The sequence below is a fragment of the Eschrichtius robustus genome, chromosome 7 (assembly GCF_028021215.1).
Source record: "Eschrichtius robustus isolate mEscRob2 chromosome 7, mEscRob2.pri, whole genome shotgun sequence".
NCBI lineage: Eukaryota > Metazoa > Chordata > Mammalia > Artiodactyla > Eschrichtiidae > Eschrichtius > Eschrichtius robustus.
This window is the reverse complement of record NC_090830.1, coordinates 96,236,097-96,258,503: the sequence shown is the minus strand read 5'-3', so window position 1 is coordinate 96,258,503 and position 22,407 is coordinate 96,236,097. Positions and strand designations below refer to the sequence as shown.

The window sequence follows — 22,407 nt, the reverse complement described above, 5'->3', positions numbered from 1 at the left end:
ACAAAAGATTTAAATGATATTGCCCGGTATTTCAAAGGATTTATACTATTATCTCCAACATTTGTTTGAGAAAGTGAAAAGTCTAATTAAACAATAATATAAAGTCCCAAAATTGGTGATAACAGTCAATTATACATCTCAATGAGGACATCAATTAGATCACTGGGAGGTAATTAGTTGGAAATCAGTAGTTTTGAATTCTAGTCCTAATTCTACAACTACCTGACTGTTGACTCTGTCAGGCACACTTGCTCTGGATTCAGTTGCAAGATATGGAAAATAAAAACAGCAGAAACAAGTAAACTCTGAAATTACACACAAGTTAAAAAAAGAAGTCTAGAATTACATTCCATTTTCAAAATTATGACCTACCTATGTTGTCATATCTGAATAACAGTATCAGAATGGAAAAAACATTAAAATCAAAGAGAAACGTATAGAAGTCAATCTGTTATGTTGGAAGGACATTTATAGTGGATTTATCTCTTTATAAATGAATATTTATCACAATACATTTTGTAATAAAAATTATACTTTTAAAATATTTGTGAATATTTTTAATTTCACATAGAAGCAAATATACACATTTTTATTGAGATGTAATTGATATATAACATTAGTTTCAGGTGTACAACACAATGATTCAATATTTATGTATACTGTGAAATGATCACCACAATAAGTCTAGTTAACATTTGCCACCATACATAGTTACAAATATTGTGTGTGTACGTAATGAGAACTTTTACAATCTACTCTCTTAGCAACTTTCAAATATGCAATACAGTATTAACTATAGCCACCATGCTGTACATTACATACCCATGACTTATTCATTTTATAACTAGAAGTTAGTACCTTTAAGCAAGTATATTTCTTATTACAATATATTTAAATTCCACATGTAAGAAGAATGTGACATTTTAATTAATGTGGTCAACTTTGTCTACCAACATTTCCAGTTAGAAATATATTATTTAATTCAATCAATTTATTCTTTTTTGATATTTTCTCCTCCACTCCAAGAAACTTTTTTCTTGAATTTTATTTATTTTTTTATACAGCAGGTTCTTATTAGTTATCCATTTTATAGATATTAGTGTATATATGTCAATCCCAATCTCCCAATTCATCACACCACCACCACCACCCCCGCCACTTACCCCTTTTGTGTCCATGAATTGGTTCTCTACATCTGTGTCTCTCTTTCTGCCCTGCAAACCAGTTCATCTGTACCATGTTTCTAGGTTCCACATAAATGCGTTAATATACAATATTTGTTTTTCTCTTTCTGACTTACTTCACTCTGTATGACAGTCTCTAGATCCATCCACGTCTCTACAAATGACCCAATTTCGTTCCTTTTTATGGCTGAGTAATATTCCATTGTATATATGTACCAAATCTTCTTTATCCATTCGTCTGTCGCTGGTCATTTAGGTTGCTTCCATGACCTGGGTATTGTAAATAGTGCTGCAATGAACATTGGGGTGCATATGTCTTTTTGAGTTATGGTTTTCTTTGGGTATACGCCCAGTAGTGGGATTGCTGGGTCATATGGTAATTCTATTTTTAGTTTTTTAAGGAACCTCCATACTGTTCTCCATAGTGGCTGTATCAACTTACATTCCTACCAACAGCGCAAGAGGTTTCCCTTTTCTCCACACCCTCTCCAGCATTTGTTGTTTGTGGATTTTCTGATGATGCCCATTCTAACTGGTGTGAGGTGATAACTCATTGTAGTTTTGATTTGCATTTCTCTAATAATTAGTGATGTTGAGCATCTTTTCCTGTGCTTCTTGGCCATCTGTATGTCTTCTTTGGAGAAATGTCTATTTAGGTCTTATGCCCATTTTTGGATTGGGTTGTTTGTTTTTTTAATATTGAGCTGCATAAGCTGTTTATATATTTTGGAGATTAATCCTTTGTCCGTTGATTCATTTGCAAATATTTTCTCCCATTCTGAGGGTTGTCTTTTCATCTTATTTGTAGTTTCCTTTGCTGTGGAAAAGCTTTTAACTTTCATTAGGTCCCATTTGTTTATTTTTGTTTTTATTTCCATTACTCTATGAGGTGGATCAAAAAAGATCTTGCTGTGATTTATGTCAAGTGTTCTTCCTATGTTTCCTCTAGGAGTTTTATAGTGTCCAGTCTTATATTTAGGTATCTAATCCATTTTGAGTTTATTTTTGTGTATGGTGTTAGGGAATGATCTAATTTCATTCTTTTACATGTAGCTGTCCAGTTTTCCTGGCACCACTTATTGAAGAGACTGTCTTTTCTCCATTGTATATCTTTGCCTCCTTTGTCATAGATTAGTTGACCATAGGTGCGTGGGTTTATCTCTGGGCTTTCTATCCTGTTCCATTGATCTATATTTCTGTTTTTGTGCCAGTACCATATTGTCTTGATTACTGTAGTAATCAAGTGGTAGATTTGTAGTAGAGTCTGAAGTCAGGGAGTATGATTCCTCCAGCTCTGTTTTTCTTTCTCAAGACTGCTTTGGCTATTCAGGGTCTTTTGTGTCTCCATACAAGTTTTAAGATTTTTTGTTCTAGTTCTGTAAAAAATGTCACTGGTAATTTGATAGGGATTGCATTGAATCTGTAGATTGCTTTGGGTAGTATAGTCATTTTCACAATATTGATTCTTCCAATCCAAGAACACTGTATATCTCTCCATCTGTCTATATCATCTTTAATTTCTTTCTTCAGTGTCTTATAGTCTTCTGCATACAGGTCTTTTCTCTCCCTAGGTAGGTTTATTCCTAGGTATTTTATTCTTTTTGTTTCAATGGTAAATGGGAGTGTTTCCTTAATTTCTCTTTCAGATTTTTCAACATTAGTGTATAAGAATGCAAGAGATTTCTGTGCATTAATTTTGTATCCTGCAACTTTACCAAATTCATTGATTAGCTCTAGTAGTTTTCTGGTAGCATCTTTAGGATTCTCTACGTATAGTATCATGTCATCTGCAAACAGTGACGGTTTTACTTCTTCTTTTCCAATTTGTATTCCTTTTATTTCTTTTTCTTCTCTGATTGCCGTGGCTAGGACTTCCAAAACTATGTTGAATAATAGTGGTGAGAGTGGACATCCTTGTCTTGTTCCTGATCTTAGAGGAAATGCTTTCAGTTTTTCACCATTGAGAATGATGTTTGCTGTGGGTTTGTCATATATGGTCTTTATTATGTTGAGGTACGTTCCCTCTATGCCCACTTTCTGGAGAGTTTTTATCATAAATGTGTGTTGAATTTTGTCAAAAGCTTTTTCTGCATCTGTTGAGATGATCATAAGGTTTTTATTCTTCAATTTGTTAATATGGTGTTTCACACTGATTGATTTGCATGTATTAAAGCATCCTTGCATCCTGGGATAAATCCCACTTGATCATGGTGTATGATGCTTTTAATGTGTTGTTGGATTCTGTTTGCTGGTATTTTGTTGAGGATTTTTGTATCTATATTCATCAGTGATATTGGTCTCTAATTTTCTTTTTTTATAGTATCTTTTCCTGGTTTTGGTATCAGGGTGATGGTGGCCTCATAGAATGAGTTTTGGAGTGTTCCTTCCTCTGCAATTTTTTGGAAGAGTTTGAGAAGGATGGGTGTTAGCTCTTCTCTAAATATTTCATAGAATTCACCTGTGAAGCCATCTGGTCCTGGACTTTTGTTTGTTGGAAGATTTTTAATCACTGTTTCAATTTCATTACTTGTGATTAGTTTGTTCATATTTTCTATTTCTTCCTGGTTCAGTCTTGGAAGGTTATACCTTCTAATAATTTGTCCATTCAAGAAACTATTCTTATCTCAAATGATTTGTTATGGGCCTTCTCAGTCTCTGCTATTTTACTTATGGACACTGTTTGACTCACAATAGCCATGTAAATTACTTTGACCTAATGAAACGTAACATGTAATTATATCAAATTTAGATAATATAAAAATACTATTGTAAGAATAACAAAATACTTGAAAAGATGTCTACCAAATGTATACTTTTGTAGAGAGAGAAAGTTAACTAGTGTTCTAGGTACATCATTTCAAGTTAGATGCATGATTTTCACTTAATACTTGGTATATATTTAATAAAGTCAAAATTTTGAAAAGCCTTTTTTGGTAAAAAGAAAATCTCTTTTGGAAAGCGAATAATAAATATTAGTTTATAATAATGTATGTACTCAATTTAACTAAATAGCAGTCAAGGAAAAGTTCAGTTTACTGGGTTTTTTTCCCTGTCAGCATTTACACACACACACACACACACACACACACACACACACACACAAATACCTTTTAAACCAAGATACTTATAAAGCGTTTGTGCTTGGGTATTCAAATGCTATGAATTCTGGTTTGTAAGGTTTTTATCTGAAATATTTTGAGAACCTTCTAATAAATATTTTTGTTATCTAATTGTATATTATTTAACAATTGTTTTTTATCAATTTAAATTTAAGTGAAAATAAAATGAATTATAGAATTAGAAGAAAACATTTAACAGAAGATATTATATGATTGATATATCTACACTTTTTAAATAATCAGTGGTAAATTGCACCTTTTTGTTTTGCTATCAGTTGAGGATAAATAATCCATGGCCTATTAATTTGACAAATAAAAAGATCAAAAGAAATAAAGGATTTTTATGATAGTTATTACAGAGTAAAGACTTCACATAATGATTTACACCATTGTATAAAAGAGGAAAAATAGACAATAAAATATTAATTGTAATAAAATGTATCATGTACAGATGTTAAATATTTTATTCTCTATAATTTTAGATAGCATCTAATTTCAAAATAAAATAACTTTATGTTAAGGATAAAAATATTTTGCATTTAGTTAGAAAATACAAAGTGCTAGAAAAATGTTGTTTCTAGATGATGTAGACAGATTCAAATAAATTCATATATTTCCTCTTCCTTTCTTCCCTCGTCTCTTTCCCTCCTTTGTCTAACCTTCCTTTCCTCCCCATCTCTCTTTTTCTTTATTTTCTTTCTCATCCTCTTCCGTCTTTTTCTCTCTTTCTGTGTCTGTGTCTGTCTCTGTCTCTCTCTTTCATGAGATGCTCTTTAACTTTAAAGAGAAGAATTTCATTTGCTTCTCCCTTGGTAACTCAGAACTAGTAAAGTAATTACTGCTTTCTGACATATAATTTCCCAAAGGGAAAAAAAATAAATTTTCTTCTCCAAGTCTACCTGTGTAATAAGAGCATATATGAACTAACCCAGAAAATGGTAAATCACAAATGAACCCAAAAATGAGTTATATTAATCAAATAAAGATTAAATCACAGTGACAAAAGTATTAACATTTTTCAGATATGGTGAACTAGTTCCAACAGGATACACCCATTACTCAAGAGATATATAACATCATATTAATTCATTTAAATTAATGGAGAACATTTGAATTTATAACCCAGGGAAAAGTTGACCTTCTTGGCAGGATCAACCCCATGATTTCACAGTAGCTGGTTAAGATTAGTATTAAAATTACTGGACTTGAGGACAAGGGATGGGAGGGTGAAGCTAGGGTGAAGTGAGAGTAGCATGGACATATATACACTACCGAAAGTAAAATAGTTGGCTGGTGGGAAGCAGCAGCATAGCACAGGGAGATCAGCTCTGTGCTTTGCAATGACCTAGAGGGGTAGGATAGGGAGGATGGGAGGGAGGGGATACGGGGACATGTGTATGCATATGGCTAATTCGCTCTGTTGTCCAACACAAACTAACACAGTATTGTGAAGCAATTATGCTCCAATAAAAATCTATTAAAAATAAATAAATAAATATGAATTTAATTAGGAAAAACAATTTAACCTTTTAGATCTACAATTAAAAGTAAATTACAGCCCTTAAATTTGGTTAGCATATAAAGTTTCACTATTGAAAACGTTTTCCAGCATTTTCCTGGAAAATCAATTTCAGAAAATTGTCTGAAGGGCAGAGAAATGATATCCCCTCTTAAGATTTCACTTTAGCCTTTATTTTTCTTAAGCAAATCTTCAAAAGTCATATAATATACACAAAACATGAACTAATCTTTATAAAGCAGCTTCTTTCAATAAGTTTCTACTAAGACATACACAATGGGTTCTCAACAAGAATTCTTGAAAAGCTCAAGTGCAGTTAATAACAGACTTTTAAGATAAGTTATGATTAAATTTTAGGAACTAAATAAGAATAAAACTTAGGGAGATGTGTCTGTTATCATCACATTAATATGAGCTTTATTATCTCTTGATGGGAATACAGGGTTCACTTTAGTTTCTGACCTTAATTCTCTCAGGCTAGAAGTAATAGATACAAATATAAAATATGATGCTTAAAAAATAGGCAATATTGCTTAAACATATTTCAGTGTATTTAATTAGTTTATACTAATTTAAATGGCAGAAAAACTCATGATCATTTGAAAGTATTAAAATAGAGCAGCCTCTCAAGAGTATTTCTTAATTGATTGAAACTAAATGTAAATAAATTCAAAAACACTAAAAACAATTCTAGTACTTATTCAATACTTTTCTTGTAAAAAATGAATTTATCTGTACTCAATGAAAGTCTTAAAATCCTGGTTAAAGACACGGTATAACATATCAACAGGTACACACTTATATTAATTCTCAAGTTAAGTGTCAGAAGCTACAAAGTACAGCTATAAAGTAAAATCATTTTATGAATACTTTCTGATAAGAAAAACATTATTAGGCAATACAAACTCAATACCCTCTGTAATAGTTAGAAATCTATATTGAAAGTGACAGAAACAATTCAAATTGGTTTGGACAGTCACTTATAGTTTCACATAATTAAAGGTTTCAGATACAAGTTATCAGGTTACTATTTATCAAGTAGTTTCAAGTTGTGACCCAGGCAAAGTACGTTTCTCTTTTTTTTTTCAGATCTGCTTCTGTAGTATTAACATCCAAAAAGGACTCTGACAGTGTCTTGAGCTACTTTTACATTCTGTTCTAGATTCAAAGCCCCAGAATTGAGTCCATTTGGTTCTGACTGACCTGAAAGGCCTCATGTTCTCATTCTTGAATTATGGCCAAGAGGATGTTAGGCACATATTGAATTACTCTAAGTGGTTAAACTACTCAGAGCCCACAAAAAACATTGGGAGCATTCTCACCCAAAGTACATGCTGGAAAAGCTGAGTTCAATTTTGGCAGGGCAGGAGAGAGGAAAAGAGAAAAGGAGCTGAATGGATGCTGGAGAGGCTATAGATAGCTACTAAAACCTGCCAATCCACAGGCATTTAGAACAAAAAAGAAAGTATTTTAACGACAAAAATGGTTTAGTTACTGGAACTTTACCCGATTTTACACAATTTAAAGGCAATTCTACACAAACTAAAAGGCCTGCTAAAACAAAATTTCTGAAAGTTCAAGAAAGTTAAAATTTCTGGAAGTTAAAATACTATTAACCTTACCTCTAATTTTTAAGTTGTTTGCTTTTTGGCAAGAGCAAAGTCAAGATAAACAGTAGCTGAAAACTTAATCATTTAAATCTCAAAATATAGATATAAAAGTGTTCCCAAAGAAATATACTGCTCCTTATTTTATAGTTACAGTCTATTTGCACAAGAACATGCCACAGGCAAATGATTCAATTAATGCACATAACAAAGCTATATATTTGATATGATATCACAAATTGGAGATTACATAGCCTTTTAACCAGCTTACATAGCCACATAATATTGAAAAGAGAGTGTAAATCTTAAAAATGAGAATGTCATGATATTTCACTTAAATGGGGTAACTCCTTGATGGTAGAAAAATATCTTTCAAAAATGTTAACTATCACTGGTATCCAAGTTTTACTAACAGTTGTTCAGAAAAAAATACGGGCAGTGAATGCAATATTGCTAATGCTTCACACAGCAGGAATAAAAAGCCAAGAGCTCTCAGTTATATTCTGAAGTTGTTGAATATTAAAATAAGAAAATCAAATGCAATGTATGTTTGGATGGTAACTGAGGCTCTTCAGAATCACAATTTTACATTTGCAGTCGATTTATCTCTTCATCCTTCTGAAGTAGATAAATTGTATATCACAGTTAACAGTAGGATAGTGCTTTTGAACAAAGCCAAGCATCTACCTTTTCAGCAAAGATGCGTACATGCCATTTTGCCTTCCATAAGATCCTAGCATATCTTTTTAAGTAGAAAACTCAGAAGGAGAAACAAATGTCAAACTGGGCAGAAATTCTTCTCTCTCAGTTGCCTTATATGGTAGTGAGTAATTCTTATCATATAGCAAATCTAGAAGATATGCACTTTGATACCACTGATAATTTACATTTAAATACTTAAGGATAGTAGCATTTTTTCCTTCAAGTGACAGAAAGATGCAATTGACTACTTTCTTCAAAAAATTTGAGTACGCTAAGTATTCTCAAAATTAAAAAGAAGGCAGAGATGTGAGAGTAAGTATTCTGTTAAACAATTTTAATGAGAGTATCAAAAATTTAGTCTCTTGTTCATATTATTGTTATGACTAATAAATGCTAGTTATCTAAAAATACATAAGGATGTGAATAATAGTTATTCACTCTTTCCGTGTGGGTGAGTTAGGTAGCAGTTAATAAGCAGTCAAAATATATGTTAGGCATTCAATAAGAACGTTTTAAATTTATTTATCTGTTTTAAATTTATTCTGGGATAGCCTGACGTAAAAATTTGTTAGTGACCCCACAGAGCCCTGTCTCAGAGGACAATTGGTTAAATATTTGGGGGGAAAAATAAGACTTCTATTCTTGCTAAGATTATTTCCCATAAATATTTTTCAATAAGCATTAACCCAGCATTTTTTAAGACCCTGCTATTTATTAAGATAATGATAAGAACTAATGATATAAAGACAAAAAAGCCACAGTTCTAATTCTCACATATTTTAGGATTTAGTAGACATGACACATGTAAATAGGTAAGCACAATACTGGGTGGCAAGAATAAAGACAGGATATAGAAACGATGTCTTTCAATAATCAACAAGGGTGAGAGGTGAGTCAGGGAAGTAATGACTAAGATGGATTTTGAGGGTTATATGGGATTTTTGTAAGAGGATGGGAGAGAAGGGAGTACAGTTGACTCTTGAACAATGTGGAGGTTAGGGGCCCTGACCCCCACGTAGTTGAAAATCTGAGTATAACTTTTGACTCCTCCAAAACTTAACTATTAATAGATTACTGTTGACTGGAAGCCTTACCAATAACATAGGCAATTAACACATGCATTCCACACTATCTTCTTACAATAAAGTAAGCTAGAGAAAAGAAAATGTTAAGAAAATCATAAGGAAGAGAAAATACATTTCCAGTACTATACTGTATTTAACAATAAGGTAAGTTTACACCATCTGTTTACAAGAATTGTCTGTCAATATTTACATCAATATTGTCTTGTAAGATATAAAACACTGTAGATATTATACACATTACTAATACTAGGCATACAAAATAAGACAATGTGAAAGCAAAATTCGTATTTATTTACAGGTCTGATGATCTATGCGCTGACAACAAAGAAGCAGAAATATGATTGCTTTATGGTAGCCTAGTGTAATCCATACAATTGCTTCACAACAGCCTCACCTCTACACTAATGAATAAATCATTATAAAAATTTTTATGGCATACAGTATTACAGTCATATTCACAATGTAGTATTGGAAACTGTTACTTTTTTTAAAAAAACCTCTTATCTGTGATGATAGGCTAACATGCATCTTCTCCAATTATGAGAGAGGTATACTGTATAGTACTATAATTCTTTGAAACCAAAATTATAAAACGGTAAGAAAACAAACACGTTATTAATTTTATATTAAATATCACTCACCTTATGCCTATGTAAAGACAGACTAGTATCTACATATATTTTATGCATTCATGACACACCTTTTTCTTAATTTTTTTCAATATGTCTAGGCTACATGGTTCATCTGCAGGTATTTTTTCAAATTTTTAGAAATCTCCAAAGAGTGTTTCAATATATTTACTGAAAAAAATCCATGTATATTTATTGAAAAAAATCCACGTGGACCCACACAGTTCAAACTGTATAGTTCAACAGTCAATTGTACAGAGAAGGTACAGTTGTGGTAGAACCATTCCAACAATGGACAAGTACACAGAGGCTTGGCTATACCAGATGTTGCTGCAATTATAAATTCACATCCTTTCTCTGAAAACCTTGCCAACAGGTGGGTGTCAAAATACAGATTTTTTTATAATAAGTAGTTTAGTCCATATATAGAAGATTATGCAACATTTCATTGGGGTCTGGGGCTGTATCTCGTAATCAAATACATTAATATTTCTATAGTGAAATATGAATATCTACATTAAGTGGGTACATAGAGTCAATATGAGCCTCACAACAGGTCAGGATTGGTTTTGTCACCTGATGAACTACAAAAAAATTAATTGTTCAGAATGTCTTTAAATTTTAAAATTGTAAATAAGGGACTGTAAACCTATAATTCTTCAATTCATGCTTAATTGGTGATAATTTATAAGGGAATAAAGAGGGAATTGCAACAGATAAGTTGGAGGGTATAGCAGAGGTTAGAGATCATAAAGCTCATACATGTTAGAGCAAAGATTTGAAAATGAATGAGATTAACACTCAGGTCCATCTTCCCTGCTGAATGACACTGGTCATATATGAAGGACTACCTAAAAGCTGAAAGATATTTAGGGGAAACAATTCCCATCAGAGATGATGAAAACTTGAACTATGACAGAGAAGACAGGTTCAAAGAAATAAGAAGAGTTGAATATCTTAATTAGATTTTTTAAAGAGCAATTCACACTTGCCCTAAGAAAGCAGTTAGTATTTGAATGGGAAAAAATAATTGCAATATTTTAACTTAAATAAAAGGACTATATCATAAAATAAAAAGTGCATGGCCTTCCTAATTTTATATATGTGTGTATGTGTGTGTGTGTGTGTGTGTGTGTGTGTGTGTGTGTGTGGAGTGCATGCATGTGTGTTTCTGTATACATATACATATACATGCATGCAATACTTATATAAATTCCGTGAGCTGTTTAGGGTTAGAGTTATACACTTTCCTCCCATCACCATGATTTCTTTATTTTAATTGAAATATTTAACCTCATGATTAGAGGAGCATATAGTGATAGTCAAAATACAAGTGATCTTTTAAAAAGTACAAAATAAGATTAAAATCAAAAATAATGAATGACTTTAATACTTTGCTTTGAAAGCATAGTTATCTTTCATCTGTATCATCTAAATGATCAACTTCATCTGATTACCCACATATATGTCTCATATATCTGAAATGTCTCTATCAATAAAAAATAATTAGTCCAGATATACAGAATGAGATTGAGGACCTAAACACAGAGATTATCCTAAGGCTGCCCACACTGCATCCTGCCCATCAGTGCCCCCAGAAGATTACCCAAGTGGAAGGCCGAAATCCAGTCTGCTCTTTCTTTCATCAGGCTGTGTACACCTTGGCATGGGCTACATCAGTCTGGAGTAAGCGTTCACCTCTCTAAATTGTTTTCTGCACAGTGATTGAATTTTTGTAATCATTACTGGGGTGAGGGAGATTAAGTTTTCTTCTCAGAGAAGGATCTTTTACAAATTCTCAAAGGACCCTCTGTGCCAGTACCTAGAGTTACCCTTGCGCTAAGCCACCCTTCACCTGCTTATTGTCTTATCAGGTTTAACGATATCGAGAACCACTCCTTTCTAATTTATCTTCCACATAACTGGTTTCATGTACTGAAACCTACATGGGCATTGCTTCTTGAGGTTCAAGAACATAAACATCTCTGGATCTGCCACGTTATAGCCTAAGTGTTGCCCTCAGGCAAGATGTACACACATTGAAGATAAGGAGTCAGGCTCTGCTCCAACAAGTCATCAGAAGAACTGCTGTGACTATGGACTTAAGCCAGAAGTTGTCAAATCCTTATAGAGAGAAGCACATTCAAACATTTACAAACTGAGTTATGTTCTGAAAATGACTAAATCTATAATTCAATTTGTATACACAGAGTGAGGAATTACAATGTAAAAACTCGTAATATGGGTCATTACTATATACATTTTCCTTTAATACAGCCTAATTTCTGGCTTGGGTTTGAAGTACATTATTTGTTATATATGCTCAGAAAAAAATGAGACCACTAGGAGTTAAACAGAAATGTTAATATGAAGAAAATTTTCATAGCACTTAGGTACATAAGAAAATATAAATTTTATTTTTCAGGGTGTTAGAAGTCACTTTAAAATTAAAATAGCATGTCTATGAGAAATAAAGACCTTACAGGTTTTCTTGCATTTACTAAGTAAGAGTTATTTTTAATAACTGTGAAAACCTTTCAAGTGTCAGTGTTTCAAGTTATCCAGAAATCCTCTAGGGATAGATAGATAGATAGATATACATATATTTCATATTAAAGTGAAAACAAGTGCAGTATTAGTCAAAGGAAATCAACTTTAAAAATACGCGGTTGCAAAGTTCCATGTGCATTTGTATGTACATATAAGGTCTACATTTATATGTGTGTATATATGCATATGAAGAGTATAATGAGGAAAATACAGAATAAAATGTACAAGGAGATTAATGGTACCTTAGAGAAAAGGTTTTCAAAAACTAGTAAAAATAGATTCACACCAAAAAAATAGACTTTTAATTTAAAATAATAAAAATCAGTGTATTATTTTTTGCAAAATTTGGATTACAGAAGCTTAAAATGCTTAGCACTTGGTTCAAAGTAAAGCAACTATTATTAAAGTTATCACTTAGGGAGGGGTGCAGCAGCTTCAAAGAGAAAGTCTAGAATACCACACTACTTCCCCCTTTTAGGAAGTAAGCAGCACTCAGGAATCCCTCAGAAATTGCTGTCGACCGCTATGAGGAAGGTACTTAGTGGATAATTAGACAGAGCATAAAAGGAAATATAGAAAGGAGGGATTTTTCATCCCATATAAATATAGAAATTGAAGCATGCATGTTAAGAACTTCTAGGATATCACTGACATCTTCTTTCTACTTCTGACCAATTCTCCTCCACTAAATCTAAATAAATCAGGTAAATCAGCCTGAACTATTGGTGATATCCGCTTTGCCTCCTCCGGTACCCATCAGTATCATTGAGGGAGTGGTTCTCAGATTGCACAATGAGGGACTTCACTTCCTTGACATGCTTAGGATTTGAATTGAGCTTCTTGTGGTAGTGACAGCCTGCTGCTGTTAACACACCTGTCCTTATTTCTTACAGCCACCAAAGGAGGGGCAAGTTTCTTTAGGCAGTATAGAGCGGAAAGATGGAATGTCAACGTATAGATGTTGATAAATATAGAAGTGCAGATAGATACCATGTTGTTCCAAAGAGGATTTTAGGAAGCTTATAGTGACATGGTCCAATTTGTAAATGATAAATAAAATGATAAGTGAGACATTAGAGATGTTAACAGTGGTTATTTTAGTGGAGTATGACTATAGGTGTTGTCTCTATTTAATTTTTATTCATGTTTTTCTTTCTTTTGGTATATAATTTTATTGTTTTTTATGTTCTACATTTAATTCTCATTTTGGTTATTAAGAAAAGTGTTATTTTGGCCAAAAATTTAGGAAGAGGGTGGAGAAGGATGGGCAAAATTAAATGAACACCAAAGGTCTCGCATGGCATTCTAAGAGAGTGACCACAGATTTGGCTCTGAGTTCTCTAGCAATTAGCAAAAACAAGATGTAACAATTTTAGTTATGTGTATTTAATAATCAAGAAAATCACTGATGAAAAACACAAAACTTATTTTAGGCCTCAGAGAGCAAAGAAAAATATTTCTCAATGAGGTCATTTAAGGTTGTGTTGTAACTAATATTTTTAACAACTTCCCTTTGGTAGAAACAGTAACGTGATTTTGGAGTTTTTTCCTTCAAGAACTTCTCCACATGTAGGTATTTCAAGGATGGTGGCAATTCCCACCAATTCCCTGAGGGCATGAGCTGTTGCCACAGTGCACTTAGTATGCTTATAAAATGAAGAGGCAAAAGTCCTTAAAGAATGCTTTGTAAAAGCAAGTTTTGATATGTATTTGTGAATAAAGATCAGATATTATTGCTTTCTGACAAGGATCTGAACATAGATACTTTTCAGTAAGGCCCCATCCAAATGGTTCAGCAGTTAACCAAGACAAAGTCAAGACTGACTCATCAAGAGGTGTCCAGAGAGGACTCATGCATAGATATCAAAAACATACAAATCCAGGAAACCCATGAAGAGAGTAAATGTTTCCCCAGAAATAAAGCGGTTTATTTCATGCGTGTAAAAATGGAAGATCAGGGATCCACACTCCAATTCATGAACACAGCCAAATCATTTGTATCTTGGATATATATTTAAAGATAATTATACTATAGGTCATTTTTGAGCTTCAAATATTCCAATACAGTATACAATGAATATCTAACCTTAAGAAGTTCCAGTCTTGCTGAAATTTTTAAATAAATTGAGAAAATATATACCTCTAGGAAACAATGAAATTCATTACTGCAAAGATATACTAATAAATAAGCTAGTTAAACACTGGAAGGTATTATATAATATGTACTGACTAATGATTGTGATCTTTGGAATAGCTGAGGCAATCATGCCCAGTTTTCCATTAAAGCTGATATTTGTTAATCTATACGAAGTCGCTGATTTTTACCATTTTGACCCCTCCAAGTGGTGATTTTATGTCGTTCAACTTAATAGTTCATGATAACAAAATTATTTCCTATCCTCCTGGGAGAATATCTGTCTTCATTCTTTATATCAGGAGTTAGAATCCAGACACTAAATATACCTATATGCATAGTTAAAATTGACTCTCTTATCATAGAAATAGAGTGCACTTTGTTTATTGGCACCCTGGCATCCTTCTTTCTGTTTTCAAGAGTTTCTATTTCTGTGATCTGTGCATGCTGACAGTTACCTTATTCCAGAGGTGGAGTTTATAACCTAAGCTAAGGCAGTAAGCACTGGCCACAGTGATTGGTTGGTTCAGAGGTGGGCATGTGATAAAATGGGCTAAACAGAAGGGATTAGTGACTTTGGGGGGAATGCTACAGATATTAATTTGGAAGCATACAGAACATGGAGAACAGATAGGTTAGACTGAGACATAAGGAAAGCCTGTCTTAAAATGAAGTTATCATCAATGAAATCAAAGCTGAAAAATCACTAAGCTTAAAATCAAAGCTTGAAATTTAAGCTTAAAATCACTAAGCTCTTGGATCAATCCTTTCCTGAAGCCTAACGATGAATTCTAGACTTTCAGATTCATAAGTCAATAAACTTACTTTGTTTATGCTAATTTGAGTTGTATTTTCTGTTACTTTCACTATAAAGAATCTTAACACATATGTGAAGGTACTCATAGACAGGGATGTGTGTATAGAAAATCATTAAAAATATATTACACATAAATATTACACAAAATTTTTGTAAATTAATCATAGTCTATCACTTTAACAGTACTTATATTTAAAATCATATATAAATATGTGTATATATTTCTTCTTGTCTTCTAGAGAGTACACTCAATAATTTTTAAAACTTTTAATACAACTAGTGGTGATGAGTGCTAGCTTTGGATTTCTGGTCTGATATGTGAATACAAATTCTGTGGGATTTTACTGATGTGATAAACAGATATAAGACAGGAGTAATTGCGGAGAAAAGGAAATATCATTGACCTTACACATTTCCAAGGTTCACGAGTCCTCAGTTACCTTGAAGAAGGAAACTCTCCTCATTCTTAATGATGCAAAATCATGCCAGCCATTAATTATATTCCAAGACAGAAGTGCCTCCACTACCAGCTTCCCTATTCTTGATATATGAACCTCAATGTACAAACAAACAGAGTAATAGCTGTTTATATCTGACAGGCTTTCAGAGGGGCTGGGGTCAGAGATAAAAGCATTTGAAGTGAGAAATAGACGTATTCATTAAAGAAGGAGCACCTAATAGCATGATTCAATTTGGTCTAATCAGAAAAAAAAACAAACGGAGTGACAGAAGCTATTGGAGATGCACTGAATATATCTCTATGATGGCATTTATAATCTCAAGATTTTAAGGGGGAGAGTTTTATGTATGAAAATATATGAGTGGGAGAGAGGAAAAAAGGGAGCGACAGATCGAGAGAGAGAGAGAAAAGCCTTAGCGTGTTTTGCGTGTTGATGAAGCAATTTAAAAAATATCACCTCATTTGGGTTTTGCAACAAACCTACACGGTGTGAAAGGCAATTATTATCATCCTCGTTTTAGAAATGATGAAAAGGGAGGCTGATGTCCTGTGTGGCTAAATGACTTTAGTACAGCCAAACAGCTAGTAGATGGTGGACTTGGGATTATATTTCAAATCTTCTGACTGCAAATTCTCAGAAGTTTTATACCAATTCTACATTATAATACACCACTCATAAACCACAAATAAGTATTAAGTCTAAGAAGATGCTAATATAATTTCAAATGGAAAAGCTTTGAATATTTTGTCATATCCTAGTCTAACAGGTTTCAGCTCTATTGCTTGGCTCTGATGTATCTTTGCTTACCTTCTTATTTCAAAAGACTGTTTTCCCTTTCTCTCTCAATAAATTTATCAGATTATATTGATTACTCTTGGAAATAACTATAAGGTATAGTTTGGCTGAAATCATCTTTTGAAAATTCTTATAAAATACTTAAGAATTCCTATAGCTGACTCTGTGCGCATCTTTAAATACTCTAAATCCTCTGATACCCCTTCACTTCCTACATGAAAGTTAGAAAAGCCAAATAGTTGTTTCCCCCATATCCCTTAGATCAAGGAGTGGCCATTTGATCCATGTCTGGGTCACAAAATATAAGCTGAAAAATCTGGTTGGAGCTTCTGGAAAGTTTGACTTCTCCCCAGTAAAGAAAGTTACCACATTTGGTGCATCTTTTCCCTTCTTGCTTTAACTTTGGGTACAATAACTGCAAACACAGCAGCAATCAATCCTGAAATATCCAGATAATGGTTTTTGGTCCCTGAAACCCTCAAAACTACTTAAAGCATGTTAAGTATGCTTTATGTCACAATTTAGAAGAGACAGTCTAAACAGCATCATTAGGTAATATACACATATTCATCATACACATTTGCCTGGGGGCAAATAGGTACCCCTTAATCAAAGAACAAATTTGTCTCTACCATGCTAATATCCTTCAGGGGGCTGGCATTTCTGTTGGATTAAGTATCTTGTTGATGAAGACTTACTTTTCAGGCTTATGTCATATGCTCCTGCCTCCTGAATATTTGCTGCAAAAGTAAGTCGCTTTCCCCACTGCCACCACCTTTCCCTTATTCACACCCTTCCATCTAGCAACAACGCCTTCTCATTATCCTCTCTTCTGTAACACTGCCTGTTGAAGTCTAGTTACAGTCTTTCAAGCTTGTCTGAAACAATATCTCTTATACAGAGCCTGCTTTATACCTATAACCAAACTATTTTTTTCCTTTTAATCTCCTTGGAAAATGTTTTACTTCTCATGTGACATTTATATCACACACATTATTAATTTTTTGAGTGTACTAGTTCCATTCCCTGCCCTCTGCAAAATTATCACCATCACTCCCAGTAGAGCATAAAGCTCCTTGAGGGCAGGGAGAGAGTATGTGATTCATTTTCCTTAGCCACACAGTACCTGGCACAGATCCTGATATTGGTGTGATAGCCACGGATACCAGGGGTTGATAGAGTTGATTTCTCTATATAAAAAGTGATTATCTTTATCATGTCCTTCTTTACTGCTACATACTTGTCAAAAATTATAGTCAGAAAAGAGGATGAGTTATCTCCTTGAATCTTAACATTTAGAGAGTTTTGTTTTTATAAATAAAGAAGGATCTCAAGAATAAAGATTCCCAAAAGGAACCCCTGCGTATCTTTAGCAGGGTTGGCAAACTACTGCACACAGGCCAAATCCAGCCCACTGGCTCTTTTGGCAAAGTTGCGTTGGAACACGTCCAGGCTAATTTGTTCATGTATGATCTAAGGCCACTTTTGTACTACAAAGGCTGAGTAGTTACCCCAGAGACCATATATTATATATAAGCCCACAAAGCCACCGATATTTACTATCTGGCCCCTTACAGAAAAGTTTACTTAAATCTTGTTATTAAAATGGTCAAAAGCCACAATAATTCAATGGTCAAATAAGTTAGAGAAATAAAATTTAACAGTTTTCATAAGGCAGACCTTCTCTGAACCTGTGATTCCTATTAAATATTACTTGTATTCCTATTATGTATTACTAATTTTCATGTCATTTCTCTGACTTCCCAAGTATTTTTGATCAATGGAATTTCTTTTAATGGACTGTATCTCAGGCCCAGTTACCTGAGGATCATCAGTTTGGCTAATGCTGCTTTAGGGAAGTGCAAGAAAAAAAAAGAAAAAAACTGAATTGCAGTTTTTCCTTTAAAGTATTGCCCTCATCTGATAATATTTAACTCTCTGTGAATTCACTTATTCTTCTAGTGATTTTTTCTAATATAATTAAGCCCCTTAGCAAACTTCCCTGACCCTTGATAAAAGGACCACTTAAGCTTCCTTCAGGTAAAAGTTAAAACATACCTCGTACTATAAACAAGTAAGGCAGTAATTATCTCAGTGACATGGATAATGAACATCAAAACAGCTGCAAATGTACTTGAGGGGAAAATCTTCGATCTCAGGTTTAAAATTATTTAATCTAATATAAATGGAGCCAGTAATACCAGGTGTAGGTACATTAATGTGATTGATTACACAATCAATAGCCCCATTAGACGTAGAAGCTACTTTGTGTTTTCTTATTAGTTCTTATATTACTGCTTTCTTCAATCTCAATTCTTCCCTTAGAAAATATAGTTTGCCTCACTTATATTCGTTTAGATGTTTTTTCTTCAACTGAAGTAAAGATGTTGATGATGTAAAGAGATGCTAACTCAAAATACATTATTTTCCCAAAGGCTTGGAAATGTGCACAGTTTATTTAGTTATTCCATTCATTTAATCTAATAGTCGATACAAAAATAATTATAATTAAGTTGACACATGTATACTCCAAAGAGACTATCTAGGATTACCTCACAAAGGTAAATTCGATATATTAAGATCCACGGCCTCGGATTTATAAATCGTGCAACTCATTTACTCTAAACCAGACCAGATGCCTTCCGATTATCAAAGGAGAGACAGCAAGGTGTAGTAGACCCTCTTCTGGTTTTAGAGTCAGACCCCGGTTTGAGCCTCAGTTCCTCTGTCCTTCCAACTTAAGCTTTTAAGTGAGCAAAAATCAACTGACAAGTAAAGCCTGAGTACTTAGGCACTCAGTACTAATGTACTCAGGGAACTTTATCCCACATTTTGGCAGTGGTATTATTTGACTTCACCTATTCCTCATAAAGTTCCTTCATTGATGATCTCTAAAATACTCTTTGGTCAATGTTTTGTTTCCTTGCCCTATTAGTACAACTGAGAACACTATTAATAATACCTATAAATGTATATGTTTCCTTGAATACTTTAGCTGTTAAATATATTTATTTAATATGATACTTAATTACAAAAATGATTTGAAATAGGTTCACACAATGCTTTAAGATAAAATATTAAGTAGTAAAATCAGAGCACAGGGAAGGTAACAGCTTATAAAACTTAAGTAGTTGAAATACATTTTGAGGATGTTTCTGCAAAATTACTAAATTCCTTTCCAACTTGACTGTTTTCTTGGTAATTTGTTACGTAACAGTGCCAACAGTGTATCAATTACCCAAGAAGAGAAACAGATATTCTTTATACTAAGGTCAGGACACATACACACACAAAGAAAGAATTTCCCTAAAATCTCAAAAAGGAAAAACAAAAATATACTATATTTTACTATATTTTTCAAGGATACTCTTTTTACCTCTAGTAAAATAGAGTTATAATGGCCTCATCTTTATTATTCAATATTTGAACACACTCTTACTATACAAGTAGGGTAGGGAGGTGCACATCAAGCATACTTATTCTCAGGCTTCAAGGAATTTATTTTACTGAAAGGTGGTGAACTGAGAGCTGTTGCATATGAGAGAGTTTGTGCTGGAAACTTTGATCCTGCTCTAAGATTATCTGTCTATCTATTTTTACTTACGAACATACGCAAACACATGAATTGGTATGTTAATAACATATGTTAAAAATAATTCTGCAATAATAAGTTATTTACACATTTTATTTCAATAGTCAGAGAAAATTCATCAGAATTTATCTTGAACTATAAACAGCAAGAAACTTTAGGACAGGAAATTAATCTCTTTTCAATTATTATTTTCATGCTTTTATGAACTCATCAACAAAATGCAATCATGATTTTTTTTTAAATGTACATGTTCCTTTGTATGAAAAATATATTATCTGAAATACATTGTTCCACAGGAATTTAAATATGCATATATGAGGAATAAAGCTATTGTTGGAATTACAATGCCTCAGGTATATTTAAATACACTTACACAGACATATCTTATGTATACAAAAAAGTACCCAGAGTAGCACTTTTAAAACGTAAGTAGATTTTTTAAAATTCATAATTACTGACAAGAGAAAATTACTTCAACTGTTTATTTTCAAAATTCTTAAATCCCCCACAAAGCTGCTTTTCATGTCACATTTATAGTTATATAATAAAAATATACCATTGTAAATATATTATTTTTAATATTTTAAAATATTGAGATAGTAAATATTTATGCAGTGTCTACTATGCCACAGCATTAAGATAGATGCTATAAGTACAATGGTGGACAAAAGAGACAGGTTCTTTATCTTTCAGGAGCCTACATTCTGCTAGGAGTGAGAGGGATTCAAAACTAAGCAGGCATGTATATACACACTATTTTTTTTTTATGAATTGCAGATTACAAGTATGTATTTCTTCTTTAAAAGCATTTGTTTTTCTGAAACATCATGTTCCACTTTTAACTGAGCTCCTTAAATATAAATTTCACCCACTGCTATCTCGATTTGGAAGAAATTACCTATTTCTGTGCCTATTTCCATAAGTTTCCATTTCTGGTTCTATTTCCATGGATTTAAAATATTATTAGACCACAAAATATACTTCTCCTTGCTTTCACTGAAGCTATTATTAGCCAAATTTTATCTTAATTCCTATTTTGTTACTCCAAAGTTCCAAAAGCCATTTCTTCTGCAATCAAAGCACAAGTCTCACTTCACAAATACATAAAAGAAAATTGATTTTCATCCTGAAAATGTCAAACTTCTGCCTGTAATACTCAGCTATGGTTTTGTGAAACAGCAAAGTTCAAAAAGAGCCATCGACCTGATAGCCCTTTGACACATGATGATGGATGCAATGTGTCTACTGTTTTACTGCCAGAATGTCCTCCAAGAGAATGAGACAATCAATGACGAATAATAAATCTAAACCGGGCTGACGGTTTGCTTGTTTTAAATGTATTAAAAGAGAAAATACTGGTATTTCACTTCTTTGGGGAAAGACTTTTATAAACTCTGTGATTAACTCTTTTCTCTCTTTCTGGCTTAGATGAATCAGACCTACATATATCTGCTTAAAGAAGTTGAGCAATGCCTGGAAGTTAAACTCTGTATATAGGTAATGAACTTAACATAAAAGACAGATGCTATGTATTGTTTTTCTCCAAAGGAGAAAAAAAATATTATATGAAGTACATAATTAAAAAAAAAAACATAAACATTACTCACCCTTGTGTCTTGTCCCTCTGTCAACCAGTAGTTCTGGCAACTTCAACTGTTTGTAGTGAATAATGCTTCCATTTTCCTATAGAACAGAGTTATTCATCAATGCCACGTCAAAAGCAAACACTTTGTTCAGGTGCAGAACATAGAAGCAATTCATTTTCTTATAGATTATACTTATGCTTAAAATGATTTAATGCAAATTCTGAAAAGCAAATCTTGCAATCATAACTAGAAGTTATGGAAGCAACATATTCTGATTGAAAACTTAACTCTCAGGATGCATACCATCATAAATGCTCCATGAATGTTCTTTACTTAGAAAACAAAATTTCACTACCACCTGCAAATTTTTATGTCATTTGACCAGAGTGTTAACAAGGAAGCACAGTATGAAGTCTCCTTCAATGATACTTTAAAAATATTGTTTTATAATATGTTAAATAGATTCAAGACAATTAAGGACAACTATATAGATTGAAGGTTACTTTTGAGTCTAAAGCAATTTTAGCCTTCAGAATGTTATACCATACCATTATTTCCTTAGGTTCACAAATTTTGCCCCTATGCTTTATCAAAGAAGAAATGGATAATTTTATGATAATGTAATAA

The 22,407-nt window shown here is 32.9% G+C and overlaps 1 protein-coding gene across 1 annotated transcript in view; it reads right to left on the bottom strand.

Moving 5' to 3' along the window:
* The window catches only part of PCDH15 (protocadherin related 15), a 1,145,650-nt gene extending 1,123,829 nt beyond the window's left edge, over positions 1-21,821 (bottom strand). Inside the window, exon 1 of the mRNA XM_068548948.1 lies at positions 21,802-21,821. The gene's annotated coding sequence lies outside the window, so the exon portion shown is untranslated. The remainder of the gene's footprint in view (positions 1-21,801) is intronic.
* Positions 21,822-22,407: the final 586 nt, after the last annotated feature.